Consider the following 21,170-nt stretch of genomic DNA (forward strand, 5'->3'; position numbering starts at 1 on the left):
TGTTACCAAACATAAAATAATTGTGTTTTAACACAAAATCTACCACCTCAATAATGTAATGTCTCAAATCCACAGAATATTTAGAAAATCTCATCAGTATATCCGAGATAGCTGATAATGCCAGGTTTTTCGGAATACTGGAATAGAGGGATTCAATGTCGCAAGTAAGAGAATCGCTCCATGTTAATTCATCCATGATTTTTAGCAAGTGCTTAGTGTCCTTGATATAACTTGGGCATTGCATAACCAGAGGTTGCAGTACTGAGTCCAACCACTCGCATAGATGCTCGTTAAGGGATCCGATCCCCGCCACGATCGGACGCATCGGCGGCGGGAATCGGTCCTTATGCAGCTTGGGTAGCGAGTGGAAGATAGGAATAATTGGAGCAGGCACGAAAATATAATCCACTTCTTTTTGGGTCAAAATAGATCTGGCTTTCCCCTCTTCCAACAGTTCTTTTTTAAAAGGTTCAGTGGGATCCCCACAAAGTTTAAGGTAAGTTTTATCATCAGATAGTAGATTTTCATTTAAATTGATATACAGTCCCGTGTCCATACATACAACCGAGCCGCCTTTATCGGCGAATCGGATCGTCAAATTTTAGTTTTTCTTTAATTTCTTTATGGCAGCAGCCTCCTTTTTATTCAAATTAGGACATTACTTTTGATTGTAGATTAACCAAATCTTTCATGATAAGGTCCTGGAACCAATCAAAAATTGCTGGTCTGGTCTGTATGGGGTAAAAATTTTGTTTTTTAGTGGAGAAGGTATGTGCAGTATTCACTTCATCACAAATTGATATCCCACTATTTTCAAGGAGACAGAGATCTCTAAAAGCAATTTGTTCTGCTAACGTATGCATTAGTGGTAAATCAGGGTTCATAGAAAGTTGAGGTGGGTCCGATGGTTCATCAGCATTTTCCAGAAAAAAATGTTTCTTAACTGTTAAAGTTCTCACAAATTTATTTATATCCAAAATTGTCCAATAAACATCAAAATGATGTGTAGGAGAGAAACCCAGTACTTTCCACAGGACCGAGGTTTCTTCATCTGTAATGATTTGTGCAGAAATGTTAATGACTTGAAAATCCTCTTTTATTACTTTTTCTGTTTGTCCTTGTTACGCTTGTCTGTCTTCTCGCATTGCGATTCTTGTGAGTGTTCACATATTGCGGTTCTGAGTCCCCGCTAGTGTCCGTGGTATCTGAACAATCTGAATTTTCAGTAAACTCCTTGTCAGAAGAACTAAATTCACATGGAGCGATTCTCTGTCGTGGCTTACTTGCGACATTGAATCGCTCTATTCCAGTATTCCGAAAAACCTGGCATTATCAGATATCTCGGATATACTGATGAGATTTTCTAAATATTCTGTGGATTTGAGACATTACATTATTGAGGTGGTAGATTTTGTGTTAAAACACAATTATTTTATGTTTGGTAACAATTTTTATTTGCAGCGCACGGGTGCTTCAATGGGAGCAAAGTCATCACCAGCTCGGGCTAAGCTTTTTGTTTTTTGGTGGGAGGAGCAGTTTATTTTTTCTGACACCAATCCATTTTCCACATGCCTCGCATGGTATGGGAGGTATGTATCCGATGTGGTCATCATTTGGTCGTCCGACCATCTGACCGTTGATGCATTCATGACATATATCAATAATAATCGGTTCAATCTTAAAGGGGTATTCCAGGCAAAAACTTTTTTATATATATCAACTGGCTCCAGAAAGTTAAACAGATTTGTAAATTACTTCTATTAAAAAATCTTAACCCTTTCAGTACTTATGAGCTTCTGAAGTTAAGGTTGTTATTTTCTGTCTAAGTGCTCTCTGATGACACCTGTCTCGGGAAACGCCCAGTTTAGAAGAGGTTTGCTATGGGGATTTGCTTCTAAACTGGGCGTTGCCCGAGACAGGTGTCATCAGAGAGGACTTAGACAGAAAAAAACAACCTTAACTTCAGAAGGTCATAATTACTGAAAGGATTAAGATTTTTTAATAGAAGTAATTGTCACGATGCCGGCTGGCAGGTAGTGGATCCTCTGTGCCAGAGAGGGATGGCGAGGACCGCGCTAGTGGACCGGTTCTAAGCCACTACAGGTTTTCACCAGAGCCCGCCGCAAAGCGGGATGGTCTTGCTGCGGCGGTAGTGACCAGGTCGTATCCACTAGCAACGGCTCACCTCTCTGACTGCTGAAGATAGGCGAGGTACAAGGGAGTAGGCAGAAGCAAAGTCGGACGTAGCAGAAGGTCGGGGGCAGGCGGCAAGGTTCGTAGTCAGGGGAGATAGCAGAAGTTCTGGTACACAGGCTTTAAACACACAAAACGCTTTCACTAGGCACAAGGGCAACAAGATCCGGCCAGGGAGTGCAAGGGAGGAGACCAGATATAGCCAGGGAGCAGGTGGGAGCCAATTAAGCTAATTGGGCCAGGCACCAATCATTGGTGCACTGGCCCTTTAAGTCTCAGGGAGTTGGCGCGCGCGCGCCCTAGAGAGCGGAGCCGCGCGCGCCAGCACATGACAGCAGGGGACGGGAACGGGTAAGTGACCTGGGATGCGATTCGCGAGCGGGCGCGTCCCGCTGTGCGAATCGCATCCCCAACGGCCATGACAGAGCAGCGCTCCCGGTCAGCGGGACTGACCGGGGAGCTGCAGGGAGAAAGACGCCGTGAGCGCTCCGGGGAGGAGCGGGGGCCCGGAGCGCTAGGCGTAACAGTACCCCCCCCCCTTAGGTCTCCCCTTCTCTTTGTCTGGTAACTGCCTCTCCTGGGATGAGGACACCGGGAAAGGATGGAGGGATTCCTCAACGGCAGGCAGAACAGCAGGAGTAGGAATGGGGAGAGAGGGCAGAGGGCGAGACCTGGCACGGGGCAGTGTGACACCAGGACGAGGGCCATGAGGGGACACAGAGGCTTGCCTGATGGGACTGGGAGGGGGGGAGAGGCATTTCCTGTGGCAGGCAGAGTCCTTAATGACCTTAGGGGGACCGGATACAGGAGGAACCACAGGGTCACGGCAGGGAGTACTGGGAACCGGTTGAAGGCAGTCCTTGGAACAAGAGGGACCCCAACTCTTGATCTCCCCAGTGGACCAATCCAGGGTTGGGGAATGGTGTTGAAGCCAGGGTAGTCCAAGGAGAATTTCGGAAGTGCAATTAGGAAGGACAAAAAATACAATTTCCTCGTGATGAGGTCCGATGCACATTAGGAGGGGCTCCGTGCGGTAACGCACGGTGCAATCCAACCTGGCTCCGTTGACCGCGGAAATGTGGAGTGGCTTGACAAGACGGGTCACCGGAATGCGGAATTTATTCACTAAGGACTCCCGAATAAAATTCCCAGAAGCTCCAGAGTCCAGGCAGGCCACGGCTGAGAGGGGAGAGCTGGCTGAAGTAGAAATCCGAACAGGCACCGTGAGACGTGGAGAAGCCGACTTAGCATCAAGAGACGCCACACCCACGAGAGCTGGGTGCGAGCGTGCGTTTCCCAGACGTGGAGGACGGATTGGGCAATCCACCAAAAAATGTTCAGTACTGGCACAGTACAGACAAAGATTCTCTTCCTTACGGCGATTCTTCTCTTCCAGGGTCAGGCGAGACCGATCCACTTGCATGGCCTCCTCGGCGGGAGGCCTAGGCGCAGATTGCAGTGGAGACTGTGGGAGAGGTGTCCAGAGATCTAAGTCTTTTTCCTGGCGGAGCTCTTGATGCCTCTCAGAAAAACGCATGTCAATGCGAGTGGCTAGATGAATGAGTTCATGCAGGTTAGCAGGAGTCTCTCGTGCGGCCAGAACATCTTTAATGATGCTGGATAGGCCTTTTTTAAAGGTCGCGCAGAGGGCCTCATTATTCCAGGATAATTCTGAAGCAAGAGTACGGAATTGTACGGCATACTCGCCAACGGAAGAATTACCCTGGACCAGGTTCAACAGGGCAGTCTCAGCAGAAGAGGCTCGGGCAGGTTCCTCAAAGACACTTCGAATTTCCGAGAAGAAGGAGTGTACAGAGGCAGTGACGGGGTCATTGCGGTCCCAGAGCGGTGTGGCCCAAGACAGGGCTTTTCCAGAGAGAAGGCTGACTACGAAAGCCACCTTAGACCTTTCAGTGGGAAACTGGTCCGACATCATCTCCAAGTGCAGGGAACATTGGGAAAGAAAGCCACGGCAAAACTTAGAGTCCCCATCAAATTTATCCGGCAAGGATAGTCGTAGACCAGAAGCGGCCACTCGCTGCGGAGGAGGTGCAGGAGCTGGCGGAGGAGATGATTGCTGAAGCTGTGGTAGTAACTGCTGTAGCATAACGGTCAGTTGAGACAGCTGTTGGCCTTGTTGCGCTATCTGTTGTGACTGCTGGGCGACCACCGTGGTGAGGTCAGCGACAACTGGCAGAGGAACTTCAGCGGGATCCATGGCCGGATCTACTGTCACGATGCCGGCTGGCAGGTAGTGGATCCTCTGTGCCAGAGAGGGATGGCGAGGACCGCGCTAGTGGACCGGTTCTAAGCCACTACAGGTTTTCACCAGAGCCCGCCGCAAAGCGGGATGGTCTTGCTGCGGCGGTAGTGACCAGGTCGTATCCACTAGCAACGGCTCACCTCTCTGACTGCTGAAGATAGGCGAGGTACAAGGGAGTAGGCAGAAGCAAAGTCGGACGAAGCAGAAGGTCGGGGGCAGGCGGCAAGGTTCGTAGTCAGGGGAGATAGCAGAAGTTCTGGTACACAGGCTTTAAACACACAAAACGCTTTCACTAGGCACAAGGGCAACAAGATCCGGCCAGGGAGTGCAAGGGAGGAGACCAGATATAGCCAGGGAGCAGGTGGGAGCCAATTAAGCTAATTGGGCCAGGCACCAATCATTGGTGCACTGGCCCTTTAAGTCTCAGGGAGCTGGCGCGCGCGCGCCCTAGAGAGCGGAGCCGCGCGCGCCAGCACATGACAGCAGGGGACGGGAACGGGTAAGTGACCTGGGATGCGATTCGCGAGCGGGCGCGTCCCGCTGTGCGAATCGCATCCCCAACGGCCATGACAGAGCAGCGCTCCCGGTCAGCGGGACTGACCGGGGAGCTGCAGGGAGAAAGACGCCGTGAGCGCTCCGGGGAGGAGCGGGGGCCCGGAGCGCTAGGCGTAACAGTAATTTACAAATCTGTTTAATTTTCTGGAGCCAGTTGATATATAAAAAAAGTTTTGGCCTGGAATACCCCTTTTAGTCCCAGGATGCCCTTGGTCCTAGTGGGGTTAAAAGGTCAAAAGATTAAAATATATAAACTAAGAAGACACTGTGAAGTACGGGGATATACTCGGCAGGCCTGGAGAAATATTTTTCTAAAAGATGTTTTTATGTACTTGATGTATTTCTAGGTGTATATTAATATATATATATATATATATATATATATATATATATATATATATATATATGTCAAAGAAGAAAGCAGCACTCCTAAAGCGTGAGTAGGTGCCTCCAGCAAGGATCCGGGTCCAGGATCCTGCATACGTAGTTCCAAGGAAAATGCTGGCTTGATAATGATGGTGTGAGACCATTGAAACGTTGCTCTTTGCACATTTGGGATGAATAAATAGTTTTCATTTTTTCACCATACCTTGAGTGCCACAGCATTTTCCTTGGAACTACGTATGCAGAATCCTGGACACGGACCCTAGCTGGAGGCAACTACTCACGCTTGGAACTATATATATATATATATATATATATATATATATATATATATATTTGTGGTCGGATTCTTATATGTACCGTAAGTAGGGTACCACTTGCATGAATAATTAGGCCTGGGGTGTGCCTGGGTGGCCGTGAAGGGTATCCTAGAGAAGGGGGATACCCTGAGAGTGACTGTAGAAAAAAAGGGGAAGGGAGGGTGGGGACATCTTGCATGCTGGCGACAGCACCTGTGTGGATCAGGTGGGTATATAAAGACCAGACCCCTCCCACAAATTAGGTTAACTTTCAGCTAACCTCCACTTGTGGTCAGATTCTTATATGTACCGTAAGTAGGGTACCACTTGCATGAATAATTAGGCCTGGGGTGTGCCTGGGTGGCCGTGAAGGGTATCCTAGAGAAGGGGGCAAAAATACCTCAGTTAGGTAATACATGAATTAATGGTTAAGCATAACCTACGTCATATGAACCCAAGATAACAGACAAAATACTATAGTTAACAGCCGGAGGTTGGAACGTGTCAATGGAACAGAGCGATAACAGTGCCCTTAACTTACTTAACATCTAAGTGATAACTGACAAAGAAGCCCCTACCCAGAAGCTGGTGCAGCTGTTATGAAGCCGAAGCCAAGATACATTTCTAGATATGCCACTTGGCACTACTAGACCCATAGCACCTACCAGGATGGTACTACCAGGGTGCGCATGGATAGAGGTAACCCAAGTGTCAAATATAGAAAATGTTGAAGTGATAGATAGACAGAAGGTACACTGAGTCGGTTAGAAAAGTGGCCAAAACACAAACGTCAGTAGGTATTTAGATAGGTAGTGCCGGAAGAGGAAGATTTGAAAAGTGTCCCAAGCTACACATATAAGTAATCCTATTGAACCATGCCATACACAAAGTGACAACTACAGACCCACATAGAAAAAACATAAAAGTATATAACATACTTAACCTGAGGTTTCGTGTACCAGTAAGGTAGTCTCCACATACTTGCAGGTGTAAAGAAGATTATTACTGCTACGCCCTGAGGCTTATTGCAAAAGAAAATATACATGGCCAGCAGGTTACAAAGACCGATAAGGGCAAATTTCCCAACAGGTACACAAGACATGAACAAGCTGAACCCACATCAAAGAACTTAACACTAAGACGTGTTCAACTAAGATCACAATCAGACACATAGTAACAAACATAAGAGCAAGATAGAGATGGCAACAACAGGAGGCTCGTGGACTGAAACTGCCTCAGACAGAATCGTATGAAACGCAGATACGGAAACAACATGAGGCTCGTGGACTGACAGTGCAATCTGCCTCGGACAGAATCGTATGAAACGCAGAAATGGAAAAAAAACATGAGGCTCGTGGACTGACAGTGCAATCTGCCTCGGACAAAATCGCATGAAACATAGAAACGGAAACAACATGAGGCTCCTTGATTGTCAAGCAATCTGCCTCTAACAGGGGCGTAAGTAACGTACAAAAACAAATGACAAGAGGCTCGTGGATTGATGATACAATCTGCCCCAAACAAGAACGTTTGTAATGTGCAAAGGAATGACAACAATACGAAGGCTCGAGGATTGTCAGGCAGTCTCTCTCTCCCAGGGACATGTGACGTACGAAATGCATGCAAAGAGACAGCTTAACACTTACCTGGAATGGCAAGGTCGAACTGACTGTAACAAGGCGTATGTAATGACCAAAAAGGAAACTATAAAGATGAAGCTTTACGGATTGACGACAGCAATCAGCCTCCAACCACACCAAATGCATAGCACTAAGCGGTAAAACAACCTAGAGTAGGGAACCGTTAACGTTGAAACATGGTATATCACTTGAAGTAACATAAGCACCGTATAACATAAGCTATCTGCCTCTAACAGGGCATATGTAACATACAAAACAAAAGAGGCTCGTGGATTGATGATACAATCTGCCCCCAATGAGAACATTTCTAATGTACAAAGGAATGACAACGATATGAGGCTCGAGGATTGTCGGGCAGTCTCTCTCTCACGGGAGCGTGTGACGTATGAAAGGCATGTAAAGTGACGACTTAAAGCTTACCTGGAATGGCGAGCTCAAACTGGCTGTAACAAGGTGTATGTAATGACCAAAAAGGAAACTATAAAAATGAAGCTTTACGGATTCACAACAGCATTTAGCCTCCAACCACATCGAACACATAGCGCAAAGACTTAAAGCAACCTAACGTACATAAAGTAAGATGAAACAAAAGAGCTGAAACAACAGAAGGGGACAATAAACTAGGAGTCATACACTGTAAGGAACTGTATGTATGTATGTATTACCCTGTAGGGAACCATATATATGTACCACTATAGGGAACCGTTAACGTTGACGCATGGTATATCCCTTGAAGTAACGTGAGCACCGTATAACATGAGCTATCTGCCTCTAACAGGGGCGTGTGTAACGTACGGACAAAGGACAACAAGAGGCTCGTGGATTGACGATACAATCTGCCCCAAATGAGAACATTTATAATATACAAAGGAATGACAATGATATGAGGCTTCTCTCTCACGGGAGCGTGTGACGTACAAAAGGCATGTAAAGTGACGACTTAAAGCTTACCTGGAATGGTGAGGTCAACCTGGCTATAACAAGGCGTGTATAATGACCAGAAACTAAACTATAAAGATGATGCTTTACGGATTGACGATAGCAATCAGCCTTCAACCACACTGAACATATGGCACTAAGAGGTAAAACAACCAAGCGTAGATAACGTGACAGCTGAAACAAAAGAATGGGAGAATAACTATGAAATGTATACTGTAAGGAACTGTATGCGTATTACCCTGTAGGGAAATGTATGCATGTCACCCTGCAGGTAATCGTATGTATGTGACACTGCAGGTAACCGTATGTATGTGACACTGCAGGTAACCGTATGTATGTGACACTGAAGGTAACCGTATGTATGTGACACTGAAGAGAACAGTATGTATGTGACACTGAAGAGAACCGTATGTATGTGACACTGAAAAGAACCGTATGTATGTGACAATGAAGAGAACCGTATGTATGTGACACTGAAGAGAACCGTATGTATGTGACACTGAAGAGAACCGTATGTATGTGACAATGAAGAGAACCGTATGTATGTGACACTGAAGAGAAGGGTATGTATGCGACACTGAAGAGAACCGTTAACGTTGAAGAATGATATATCACTTGGAGTAATGTAAGCACCGTATAACATCTCCGAAAACAAAAAAAAAGCCCTGTATATAAGCTTACAGTAGTGTAAACCCTGATCAACATTAATGTTCAACAGAACAACTAAATTAACCACTAATACACAGTATATATAAGCAACAGTAAAACACAATTACCAGCAATAGAACATAGGCCCATATGTCAGCTAAAATAATATAAAATGCCCAGTATATCTGCTACAGTAACATAAGCCCCAAGTAACATTAATGTACCGTATATACGTTAATTAACACTAACGCAAAGCATATAGACACTTGTTATGTAATGCAAATTATCAGCTATAGTAATATAAGCACCGTATGACCACAATAGGGACATTAATGCACAACATGACAGCTATGGAAATGTAACACAGCATCGGCTATATTAACACAAAGCCCAGTAAATCAACTATACCAAACGAGCACAGTACATACGCTATGGTATCAACGTCTGGTACTGCAAACCAATATAACGTGAAGCATGGCATCAGCTCAGGTAACACATGCCACCGGAACTATTGTAGCATAAATGTCACAGTCATGTATGTACAATGTGACAGCTCCAGAAAGGTATACATAATTTTATGCGTAATGTGCCTGCTATAGGAATATTTGCGTAGTGTGAATGTTATGGGGTAGAATGAATCATGTTCAATGAGAAACATAAGAGTAGCATGACAGCGCTGAACATGAAAAACGTAACCACAAGCCATGAAAACAATACTGTAAGAAACATATGCAGGTCACATTGAAGGAAGATGTACATGTTACACCGCTAGGGAAACATAAGCACGTACACAGAGTAGGAACCTGAGTAATACACTGTTGAACGCAGGCGTGGTATACTGTGTGGGATATCAGCAAGGAACACTATGTGGAAGGTAGGCGTGGTATACTGTGTGGGAACGTATGGCAGTACGCGGTTTTGCTTGTTACCTGCTGTTGCAACCGAGTGGAAACGCAATCATGGTGGTGTAGTTGTGTAGAATGTAGCCGTGACACAGGAAGCCAAGTGATGTCAGTACCTGGCTGAAATGAATACGTGTTATCTTGTGTGAACCGTATGCGTGATAAATGCAGGAAAACATGGCGTGTATGGTAACGAAACACAGAACGCTGTAAGGAAAGTGTGGAGAACCATGTGGTAATGTCAGCAAGGACATCCTATCACACCTGACCTCCGACATGAGTAAATGTAAAAGCAATGCCATGATAACAGCCTAACATACTACACCTGAGAACCATGAGAGTCAGAGTGCTGTGACAGCTTGAAAAACCTGACCTGCATACATTAATGAAAGCCTAACGTGACATAACTAAAAACCAAGACAAATGTGACAAAAAAGCTATGAAACATCTGCCGACGTAGCAGGTGGGGGCACAGCATAGTCTATGGTGACATAACCCATACATGACTACGTGTGTGTAATTATAACTATAGAAGTTATAAGAATGGTAACATAAAACAGTATAAAAGAGACATATGATGTATCTACGATAAGTGACATAACCACGGTGACATATAACAGTATACTGATGGCAACTTACATGGTATATACTAAGGGATGTATATGTGGTGTACATGTAACTGACAAACAGTAAATAAATGCACTGGTGATGTATAACAGTACAATGTATAATGACAATTAATACATGGCCTATAATCGATGACATGTCTGAGATAGAGATTGGTCGTGGGCTGCAGCGTAAAAGAGCGTACAGATGGGGAGACTCAGCAGGAGAGACTCCAGCGAGGGGACAGAATGGAGAGCGGTTGTGAGCATGAAACTGGTTTACACCAGGTCACATATGAAGGAAAAGTAATCTTTCGTAAATGTAAGAACAGTCAAAACAACACCAAAATATGGAGGCCCCCCAACACCTGGAGATTCAGCAGCCTGTGCTGCTCTGTAGGCCAAACACATCCTCCTGCTGCAGTCAATTATATGTATAAGCCACAGCTGTGATCTCCTATGAGTGATCTTTGCAGACTAAGAGACTGAGGCAGGAAAGAGTTAACCTCAAGCTGAAATATGCAAATTACCTCACGGCCAGCAGGCCAGGGCTGGAGCCTGCACAGCTACATGTGCTTACTGCATGTTTACTGCATATTGTAGGAGTGAGATGTAGCTACTTCACAGCCTGTAGTGTGAAAGGTACCTTAACACATTACCGTATTCCTTGCATCATAGTTAGGCTAGCAAACAGTGCCTCTCTGCGACATATGCAATCAAACCTCCCGCCAAAACCACAGCATCCGGTGCAAAGACATCTTGCATGCTGGCGACAGCACCTGTGTGGATCAGGTGGGTATATAAAGACCAGACCCCTCCCACAAATTAGGTTAACTTTCAGCTAACCTCCACATATATATACACACAAATCAAAAAATATATTGCAGTCTCTTGTAATACCTTTTTTATTGGACTAACAGAATTTTGTAGAGACAAGCTTTCAGGATTCCTCCCTTTATCAAGTCCAATAGTCAAGGACTAATGATCAAAGGACTTTATAAATTATCAGGGAGGAATCCCAAAAGTTTGTCTCTACAAAATTCTGTTAGTCCAATAAAAAAAGGTATTACAATCTGCATCACTGGACTAATATGGCTACTCAAATTTACTATACAGATATACACATACCTGAAGATGGTTTAGAACCCTGTGATGTCACACATGCTTGTGATGATGTCACCGTAAGCTGTACAAGGAGGTGCGCGCCGGCTGCAGTCTCTTCAGTGTGTTTTGCATTCACAACCTGTGGTGCAAAGTGTTTGTTAGAGAGTTTCTATTTGCGATAGAGAATTCAAGATTTTGACCGTTCCTTGTCTGAAGAGAGAACCACAAGGTAAGTCTCAGCCTCTTCTATTCATACATACACAGGGCTTTTTGTTTGACAGTTTTTTTTTATTGTTGTTGCTTTTTTTTTTTGCAAAAAAAAAAAAAAAGAAATAACAAAAGTTATATTTCTCATAGCATTGTGACAATACTTGGCTTAGGCATTAAACATAATAAAACGCACAGATAGTATCATGATCAGAGCTTTTTCTTGCAAAACTGCTAAAATGCAATTATGCCCAAAAAAGCCCCCAAGAAAAAGAGTCCTAATTCATGGAGTTCTAAAAGATATAAGTCTATGAGAAAGATTTGGTGGTGTAGTAAAAGAATAACAGAAAGATTAGGGCAGAAATATAATATTATATAATAGAATTCTGTGTGTACTAACAATAGAAATACTCCGGGTACTCCGAAAGGAAAAATTTTCAAATCAACTAGTGGCAGAAAGTCATATAGGGGACGGATAGATCCCAATGAGGTGGGGTAGGTTCATTATTAGTAAATGTATATAGCAGGATAGCCCAATTGTATCTACTGTATGAAGTTCACATGGCCCAGTGACCATACAGCCAAGCCCTTATAATCCACCATTACTGGGACAGATTCAGGGTTATCAGATATTACTATGACTGGAGAGGTTCAGGTTTATCAGATATTACTAGGACCGGACAGGTTCAGGGTTATCAGATATTACTAGGACCGGACAGGTTCAGGGTGATCAGATATTACTAGGACCGGACAGGTTCAGGGTTATCAGATATTACTAGGACCGGACAGGTTCAGGGTTATCAGATATTACTAGGACCGGACAGGTTCAGGGTTATCAGATATTACTAGGACCGGACAGAATCAGGGTTGTCAGATATTACTAGGACCGGACAGGTTCAGGGTTATCAGATATTACTAGGACCGGACAGAATCAGGGTTATCAGATATTACTAGGACTGGACAGGTTCAGGGTTATCAGATATTACTAGGACCAAACAGGTTCAGGGTTATCAGATATTACTAGGACTGGACAGGTTCAGGGTTATCAGATATTACTAGGACCGGACAGGTTTAGGGTTATCAGATATTACTAGGACCGGACAGGTTCAGGGTTATCAGATATTACTAGGACAGGACAGGTTCAGGGTTATTAGATATTACTAGGACCGGACAGGTTCAGGGTTATCAGATATAACTAGGACCGGACAGGTTCAGGGTTATCAGATATTACTAGGACCAGACAGGTTCAGGGTTATTAGACATTGGTAACCTCAGGGAAGACGTCTCCATATAAAACACTTATAGAGAAGCGTCTTCTTCTGAGGCTCCCATGGTCTTAGTGTTATCTTGTGGTTCTGTGCTGGACATTTCTGCTCTGTATGAAGGATCTATTGTATAATGACAGGAATGATGACATGTTGTCTAATGTGTTCACTTATCTCCCTCTCTCTCTAGTGTTTTCAGGCTCTGACCTGTGACCATGGCCTCTCCACAAGACCCATTGCTGAAGGAGGAGGAAGAAGCAATGGAGGACCATAGTGATATGGATGTAGAAAAGGGCGATATCCCTGAGAGGCAGAACCTGCCATCTCTAAGCGTGATGTCCACCGCACGTTCCATCATCACCGTAGTGATCCTCGCCTTTGTTAATTTGCTCATCTATGCAAATCGCTCCAGCGTGGCGGGGGTGCTGCCTTATATACAGAAAGCATATGACACCAATGCTAGTCTGTCCGGCTTATTGAATACATTGTTCATTGGAAGCTACGTGCTGGTCGCACCAATTGCCGGATATTTGGGCGACCACTGTAATAAGAAATATACTGTTTGCGCAGGAGTCATCGTTTGGCTGAGCATGACACTTACCCTGTCATTCATCCCTGACGGGTACTTCCTGCTCTTCCTGCTGACGAGTGGACTGGTTGGAGCCGGAGAGGCAACTTTCTGCACCATCGCCCCCTCCATAATTGCAGACCTTTTTACAAGTGACCAGCGGACCCGCATGCTGAACGTGTTTTACTCCGTCATACCTGTAGGCTGCGGACTAGGCTACATCATCGGGCCCAAAGTGACTGATGCAGCAAGGGGCGATTGGCACTGGGCATTTCGGGTCACCCCTGGCCTGGGCCTCATAGCTGTGGCTTTGATGATTTTGGTCACAAAGGAGCTTCCAAGAACGACTACAAACGGGAAGAAGAACAACAAATCCCAGAAGTTTGCCAAATGGGCGACAGATCTGAAAAAACTATTTAAAAATCGAAGCTTCATGTTAACCACCATGGGATCGACGGCTGTATCCTTCATAGTGGGAGCCATAGGTGTATGGGGTCCGTCATACCTGACCCACGCACGAACACTCCTACAAGAGAAGGACCCTTGCCGTGCTGAACCGTGTGACTATCACGACATCCTAATATTTGGTGTGGTTACAGTTGTTTCCGGCCTTCTGGGAGTTGTAGCAGGGACGGAGATAAGTAAAAGATATCGCAAATCCAACCCACGGGCGGACCCGCTTGTGTGTGGATGCGCGATGATGCTCTCCGCCCCTTTTCTTCTGTTGGCATTGACTTTTGGCAACATCAGCCTCGTTGCCACCAACATCTTCATCTTCATCGGAGAGACGCTTCTGTCAGTAAATTTCACCCTCATATCTGACATTATACTAAAAGTAGTAACTCCGTGGAGGAGATCTTCAGCCCTGGCCGTGCAGATGACAATCTATCACCTCCTAGGTGACGCCGGCAGCCCGTACCTCATCGGCCTGATATCTGACACCTACGAACGAGGATATGCCAAATCCCCTCTTCTGAAATACCGCAGCCTGGAGTATGCCCTCATGACCTGCACCATAATGGCAGTCATCGGAGGGGCCTTCTTCATGGCCACGGCCCTATATATAGAGAGGGACGAAAAAGAAGCAGAGATGGAATCAGAACCTCCGTCATCCTCCTCCTCCTCACTGCTTCCTGCCGATGAGGACCGCGCTTCAGACTGAGGAAAAGTCATTGCTTACCTTTATCTCGTTTACTTCATTAAAAGAAAATTAAGAAAAAAATAACTGCATTTGTTTTATGTTCCACTTTACCCCTTATTCTCTACCCAGGGGCGGACACAGACAGCAGAGGGCCCATGTGCAAAGAATGTGCCTGTGCCCCCCCCCCCCCCAAAACATCAATTGTTCAGCACCCCCCCTCCATGTGTCACTTACTCAGGTGGAACCCCATATGTCACTTGCTGTATAAGTTTAAAGCCCCCCACATTAGGTAGCATAGATTCCCAACATTAGGTAGCATAGATTCCCCACATTAGGTAGCATAGTTTCCTCACATTAGGTAGCATAGTTTCCCCACATTAGGTAGCATAGATTCCTAACATTAGGTAGCAGTTTCCTCACATTAGGTAGCATAGTTTGCCCACATTAGGTAGCATAGTTTCCCCACATTAGGTAGCATAGTTTCCCCACAATAGGTAGCACAGATTCCCCACATTAGGTAACATAGTTTCCCCACATTAGGTAGCATAGTTTCCCCACATTAGGTAGCACAGATTCCCCACATTAGGTAACATAGTTTCCCCACATTAGGTAGCATAGTTTCCCCACATTAGGTAGCACAGATTCCCCACATCAGGTAACATAGTTTCCCCACATTAGGTAACATAGTTTCCCCACATTAGGTAGCATAGTTTGCCCACATTAGGTAGCACAGATTCCCCACATTAGGTAACATAGTTTCCCCACATTAGGTAGCATAGTTTCCCCACATTAGGTAGCACAGATTCCCCACATTAGGTAACAGTTTCCACACATTAGGTAGCATACTTTCCCCACATTAGGTAGCATACTTTCCCCACATTAGGTAGCATAGTTTCCCCACATTAGGTAGCACAGATTCCCCACATTAGGTAGCATAGTTTCCCTACGTTAGGTAGCATAGATTCCTCACATTAGGTAGCCATAGCCCCCCCCAACACACAGACAGACACAGACACACACAGAGACACACTTACCTGCCCTGCACAGGGCTTCTCCTCTCCGGCAGCGGCCTGACGAGTGACGTCACTGACGTCCTCCTGAGCGGGTCTGCAGAAGTACGTCACTTGTGCAACGTCCCTCGTCAGACCCCGGTCGGCCGGAGGCAGACTCACTGTCTAAAGTGCCCGCTGCGCAATTATACCCCGCAGCTGCTTTAGAACAGGGAGCAGTGGTGGCGCCAACCCTACCATGAACCTACTAGGCACACACAAAAAAAAAAAGGGGGCAGCAAAATGCCGCCCCTGAAAAGTGCCACCTGGGACTTATGGTCCCATCGGGTCCCATGGTAGGGCCGACCAGAGGCGGCTCTAGACTTTGTGAGGCCTTAGGCGAAACTTGAACATGAGGCCCTGCTTTATTTTCTGCTGAAATTACATGGTGGTCCGGCTGTGAGATGGTTATATTGTGACATCACTGTGTATTATCTCTGTACTGTGCCATCACTCTGTGTGTTATCCCTATAATGTGACATCACTGTGCATTAAGTCTGTACTGTGACATCACTGTGTGTAAAATCCCTGTACTGTGACGTCACTGTGTATTATCTCTGTACTGTGCCATCACTCTGTGTATTATCCCTGTAATGTGACATCACTGTGTATTAACTCTGTACTGTGCCATCACTGTGTATTATCCCTGTACTGTGACGTCGCTGTGTATTCTTTGTACTGTGCCATCACTCTGTGTATTATCCCTGTACTGTGACATCACTGTGTGTATTATCCCTGTACTGTGACATCACTGTGTATTATCCCTGCACTGTGACATCACTGTGTATTATCTCTGTACTGTGACATCACTGTGTATTGTCCCTGTACTGTGACATCACTGTGTGTATTATCCCTGTAATGTGACATCACTGTGTATTATCCCTGCACTGTGACATCACTCTGTATATTATCCCTGTACTGTGACATCACTCTGTATATTATCCCTGTACTGTGACATCACTGTGTGTATTATCCCTGTACTGTGACATCACTGTGTATTATACCTGTACTGTGACATCACTGTGTATTATCTCTGTACTGTGACATCACTGTGTATTATCCCTGTACTGTGACATCACTCTGTATATTATCCCTGTACTGTGACATCACTCTGTATATTATTCCTGTACTGTGACATCACTGTGTATTATTCCTGTACTGTGACATCACTGTGTATTATTCCTGTACTGTGACATCACTGTGTATTATTCCTGTACTGTGACATCACAGTGTGTATTATCTCTGTACTGTGACATCACTGTGTATTATCCCTGTACTGTGACGTCACGGTGTATTATCCCTGTACTGTGACGTCACTGTGTATTATCCCTGTACTATGACATCACTGTGTATATTATCCCTCCCTGTACTGGGACATCACTGTGTGTATTATCTCTGTACTGTGACATCACTGTGTATTATCCCTGTACTGTGACATCACTGTGTGTATTATCTCTGTACTGTGACATCACTGTGTGTATTATCTCTGTACTGTGACATCACTGTGTGTACTATCCCTGTACTGTGACATCACTGTGTATTATCCCTGTACTGTGACATCACTGTGTATTATCCCTGTACTGTGACATCACTGTTTATATTATCCCTGTACTGTGACATCACTGTGTATTATCCCTATACTGTGACATCCCTGTGTATTATGCCTGTATTGTGACATCACTGTGTATTATCCCTGTACTGTGACATCACTGTGTATATTATCCCTGTACTGTGACATCACTGTGTATATTATCCCTGTACTGTGACATCACTGTGTGTATTATCCCTGTACTGTGACATCACTGTGTATATTATCCCTGTACTGTGACATCACTGTGTGTATTATCCCTGTACTGTGACATCACTGTGTATGTTATCCCTGTACTGTGACATCACTGTGTGTATTATCCCTGTACTGTGACCTCACTGTGTGTATTATCCCTGTACTGTGACATCACGGTGTGTATTATCTCTGTACTGTGACATCACTGTGTGTATTATCCCTGTACTGTGACATCACTGTGTATTATCCCTGTACTGTGACATCACTCTGTATATTATCCCTGTACTGTGACATCACTCTGTATATTATCCCTGTACTGTGACATCACTGTGTATTATTCCAACCCTACCATGAACCTACTAGGCACAAAAAAAAAGGGGGGCAGCAAAATGCCGCCCCTGAAAAGTGCCACCTGGGACTTATGGTCCACCGGGTCTCATGGTAGGGCCGACCAGAGGCGGCTCTAGACTTTGTGAGGCCTTAGGCGAAACTTGAACATGAGGCCCTGCTTTATTTTCTGCTGAAATTACATGGTGGTCCAGCTGTGAGATGGTTATACTGTGACATCACTGTGTATTATCCCTGTACTGTGACTTCACTGTGTATTATCTCTGTACTGTGCCATCACTCTGTGTATTATCCCTGTACTGTGACATCACTGTGTGTATTATCCCTGTACTGTGACATCACTGTGTATTATCCCTGTACTGTGACATCACTGTGTATTATCCCTATACTGTGACATCCCTGTGTATTATGCCTGTATTGTGACATCACTGTGTATTATCCCTGTACTGTGACATCACTGTGTATATTATCCCTGCACTGTGACATCACTGTGTATATTATCCCTGTACTGTGACATCACTGTGTGTATTATCCCTGTACTGTGATATCACTGTGTATATTATCCCTGTACTGTGACATCACTGTGTGTATTATCCCTGTACTGTGACATCACTGTGTATGTTATCCCTGTACTGTGACATCACTGTGTGTATTATCCCTGTACTGTGACCTCACTGTGTGTATTATCCCTGTACTGTGACATCACGGTGTGTATTATCTCTGTACTGTGACATCACTGTGTGTATTATCCCTGTACTGTGACATCACTGTGTATTATCCCTGTACTGTGACATCACTCTGTATATTATCCCTGTACTGTGACATCACTCTGTATATTATCCCTGTACTGTGACATCACTGTGTATTATTCCAACCCTACCATGAACCTACTAGGCACAAAAAAAAAGGGGGGCAGCAAAATGCCGCCCCTGAAAAGTGCCACCTGGGACTTATGGTCCACCGGGTCTCATGGTAGGGCCGACCAGAGGCGGCTCTAGACTTTGTGAGGCCTTAGGCGAAACTTGAACATGAGGCCCTGCTTTATTTTCTGCTGAAATTACATGGTGGTCCAGCTGTGAGATGGTTATACTGTGACATCACTGTGTATTATCCCTGTACTGTGACTTCACTGTGTATTATCTCTGTACTGTGCCATCACTCTGTGTATTATCCCTGTACTGTGACATCACTGTGTGTATTATCCCTGTACTGTGACATCACTGTGTATTATCCCTGTACTGTAACATCACTGTGTATTATCCCTGTACTATGACATCACTGTGTATATTATCCCTCCCTGTACTGGGACATCACTGTGTGTATTATCTCTGTACTGTGACATCACTGTGTATTATCCCTGTACTGTGACATCGCTGTGTGTATTATCTCTGTACTGTGACATCACTGTGTATTATCCCTGTACTGTGACATCACTGTGTGTATTATCTCTGTACTGTGACATCACTGTGTGTATTATCTCTGTACTGTGACATCACTGTGTATTATCCCTGTACTGTGACATCACTCTGTATATTATCCCTGTACTATGACATCACTCTGTATATTATCCCTGTACTGTGACATCACTGTGTATTATTCCTGTACTGTGACATCACTGTGTATTATTCCTGTACTGCGACATCACTGTGTATTATTCCTGTATTGTGACATCACAGTGTGTATTATCTCTGTACTGTGACATCACTGTGTATTATCCCTGTACTGTGACGTCACGGTGTATTATCCCTGTACTGTGACGTCACTGTGTATTATCCCTGTACTATGACATCACTGTGTATATTATCCCTCCCTGTACTGGGACATCACTGTGTGTATTATCTCTGTACTGTGACATCACTATGTATTATCCCTGTACTGTGACATCACTGTGTGTATTATCTCTGTACTGTGACATCACTGTGTGTATTATCTCTGTACTGTGACATCACTGTGTGTATTATCCCTGTACTGTGACATCACTGTGTATTATCCCTGTACTGTGACATCACTGTGTATTATCCCTGTACTGTGACATCACTGTTTATATTATCCCTGTACTGTGACATCACTGTGTATTATCCCTGTACTGTGACATCACTGTGTATTATGCCTGTACTGTGACATCACTGTATATTATCCCTGTACTGTGACATCACTGTGTATATTATCCCTGTACTGTGACATCACTGTGTATATTATCCCTGTACTGTGACATCACTGTGTGTATTATCCCTGTACTGTGACATCACTGTGTATATTATCCCTGTACTGTGACATCACTGTGTGTATTATCCCTGTACTGTGACATCACTGTGTATGTTATCCCTGTACTGTGACATCACTGTGTGTATTATCCCTGTACTGTGACCTCACTGTGTGTATTATCCCTGTACTGTGACATCACTGTGTGTATTATCTCTGTACTGTGACATCACTGTGTGTATTATCCCTGTACTGTGACTTCACTGTGTATTATCCCTGTACTGTGACATAACTCTGTATATTATCCCTGTACTGTGACAGCACTCTGTATATTATACCTGTACTGTGACATCACTGTGTATTATTCCTGTACTGTGACATCACTGTGTATTATTCCTGTACTGTGACATCACTGTGTATTATTCCTGTACTGTGACATCACTGTGTATTATTCCTGTACTGTGACATCACTGTGTGTATTATCTCTGTACTGTGACATCACTGTGTATTATCCCTGTACTGTGACATCACTGTGTATTATCCCTGTACTGTGACGTCACTGTGTATTATCCCTGTACTATGACATCACTGTGTATATTATCCCTCCCTGTACTGTAACATCACTGTGTGTATTATCTCTGTACTGTGACATCACTGTGTATTATCCCTGTACTGTGACATCACTGTGTGCATTATCTCTGTACTGTGACATCACTGTGTGTATTATCTCTGTACTGTGACATCACTGTGTGTATTATCCCTGTACTGTGACATCACTGTGTATTATCCCTGTATTGTGACATCACTGTGTATTATCCCTGTACTGTTACATCACTGTGTATATTATCCCTGTACTGTGACATCACTGTGTATATTATCCCTGTACTGTGACATCACTGTGTGTATTATCCCTGTACTGTGACATCACTGTGTGTATTATCCCTGTACTGTGACATCACTGTGTATATTATCTCTGAATTATAACATCACTGTGTGTTATCTCTATACTGCAACATCACTGTTGATACTTACACTGCACTGTGACATCACTGTATATATTAAGCCTGTATACCCT

The sequence above is a fragment of the Hyla sarda genome, chromosome 9 (genome assembly GCF_029499605.1).
Source record: "Hyla sarda isolate aHylSar1 chromosome 9, aHylSar1.hap1, whole genome shotgun sequence".
Taxonomy (NCBI): Eukaryota; Metazoa; Chordata; class Amphibia; order Anura; family Hylidae; genus Hyla; species Hyla sarda.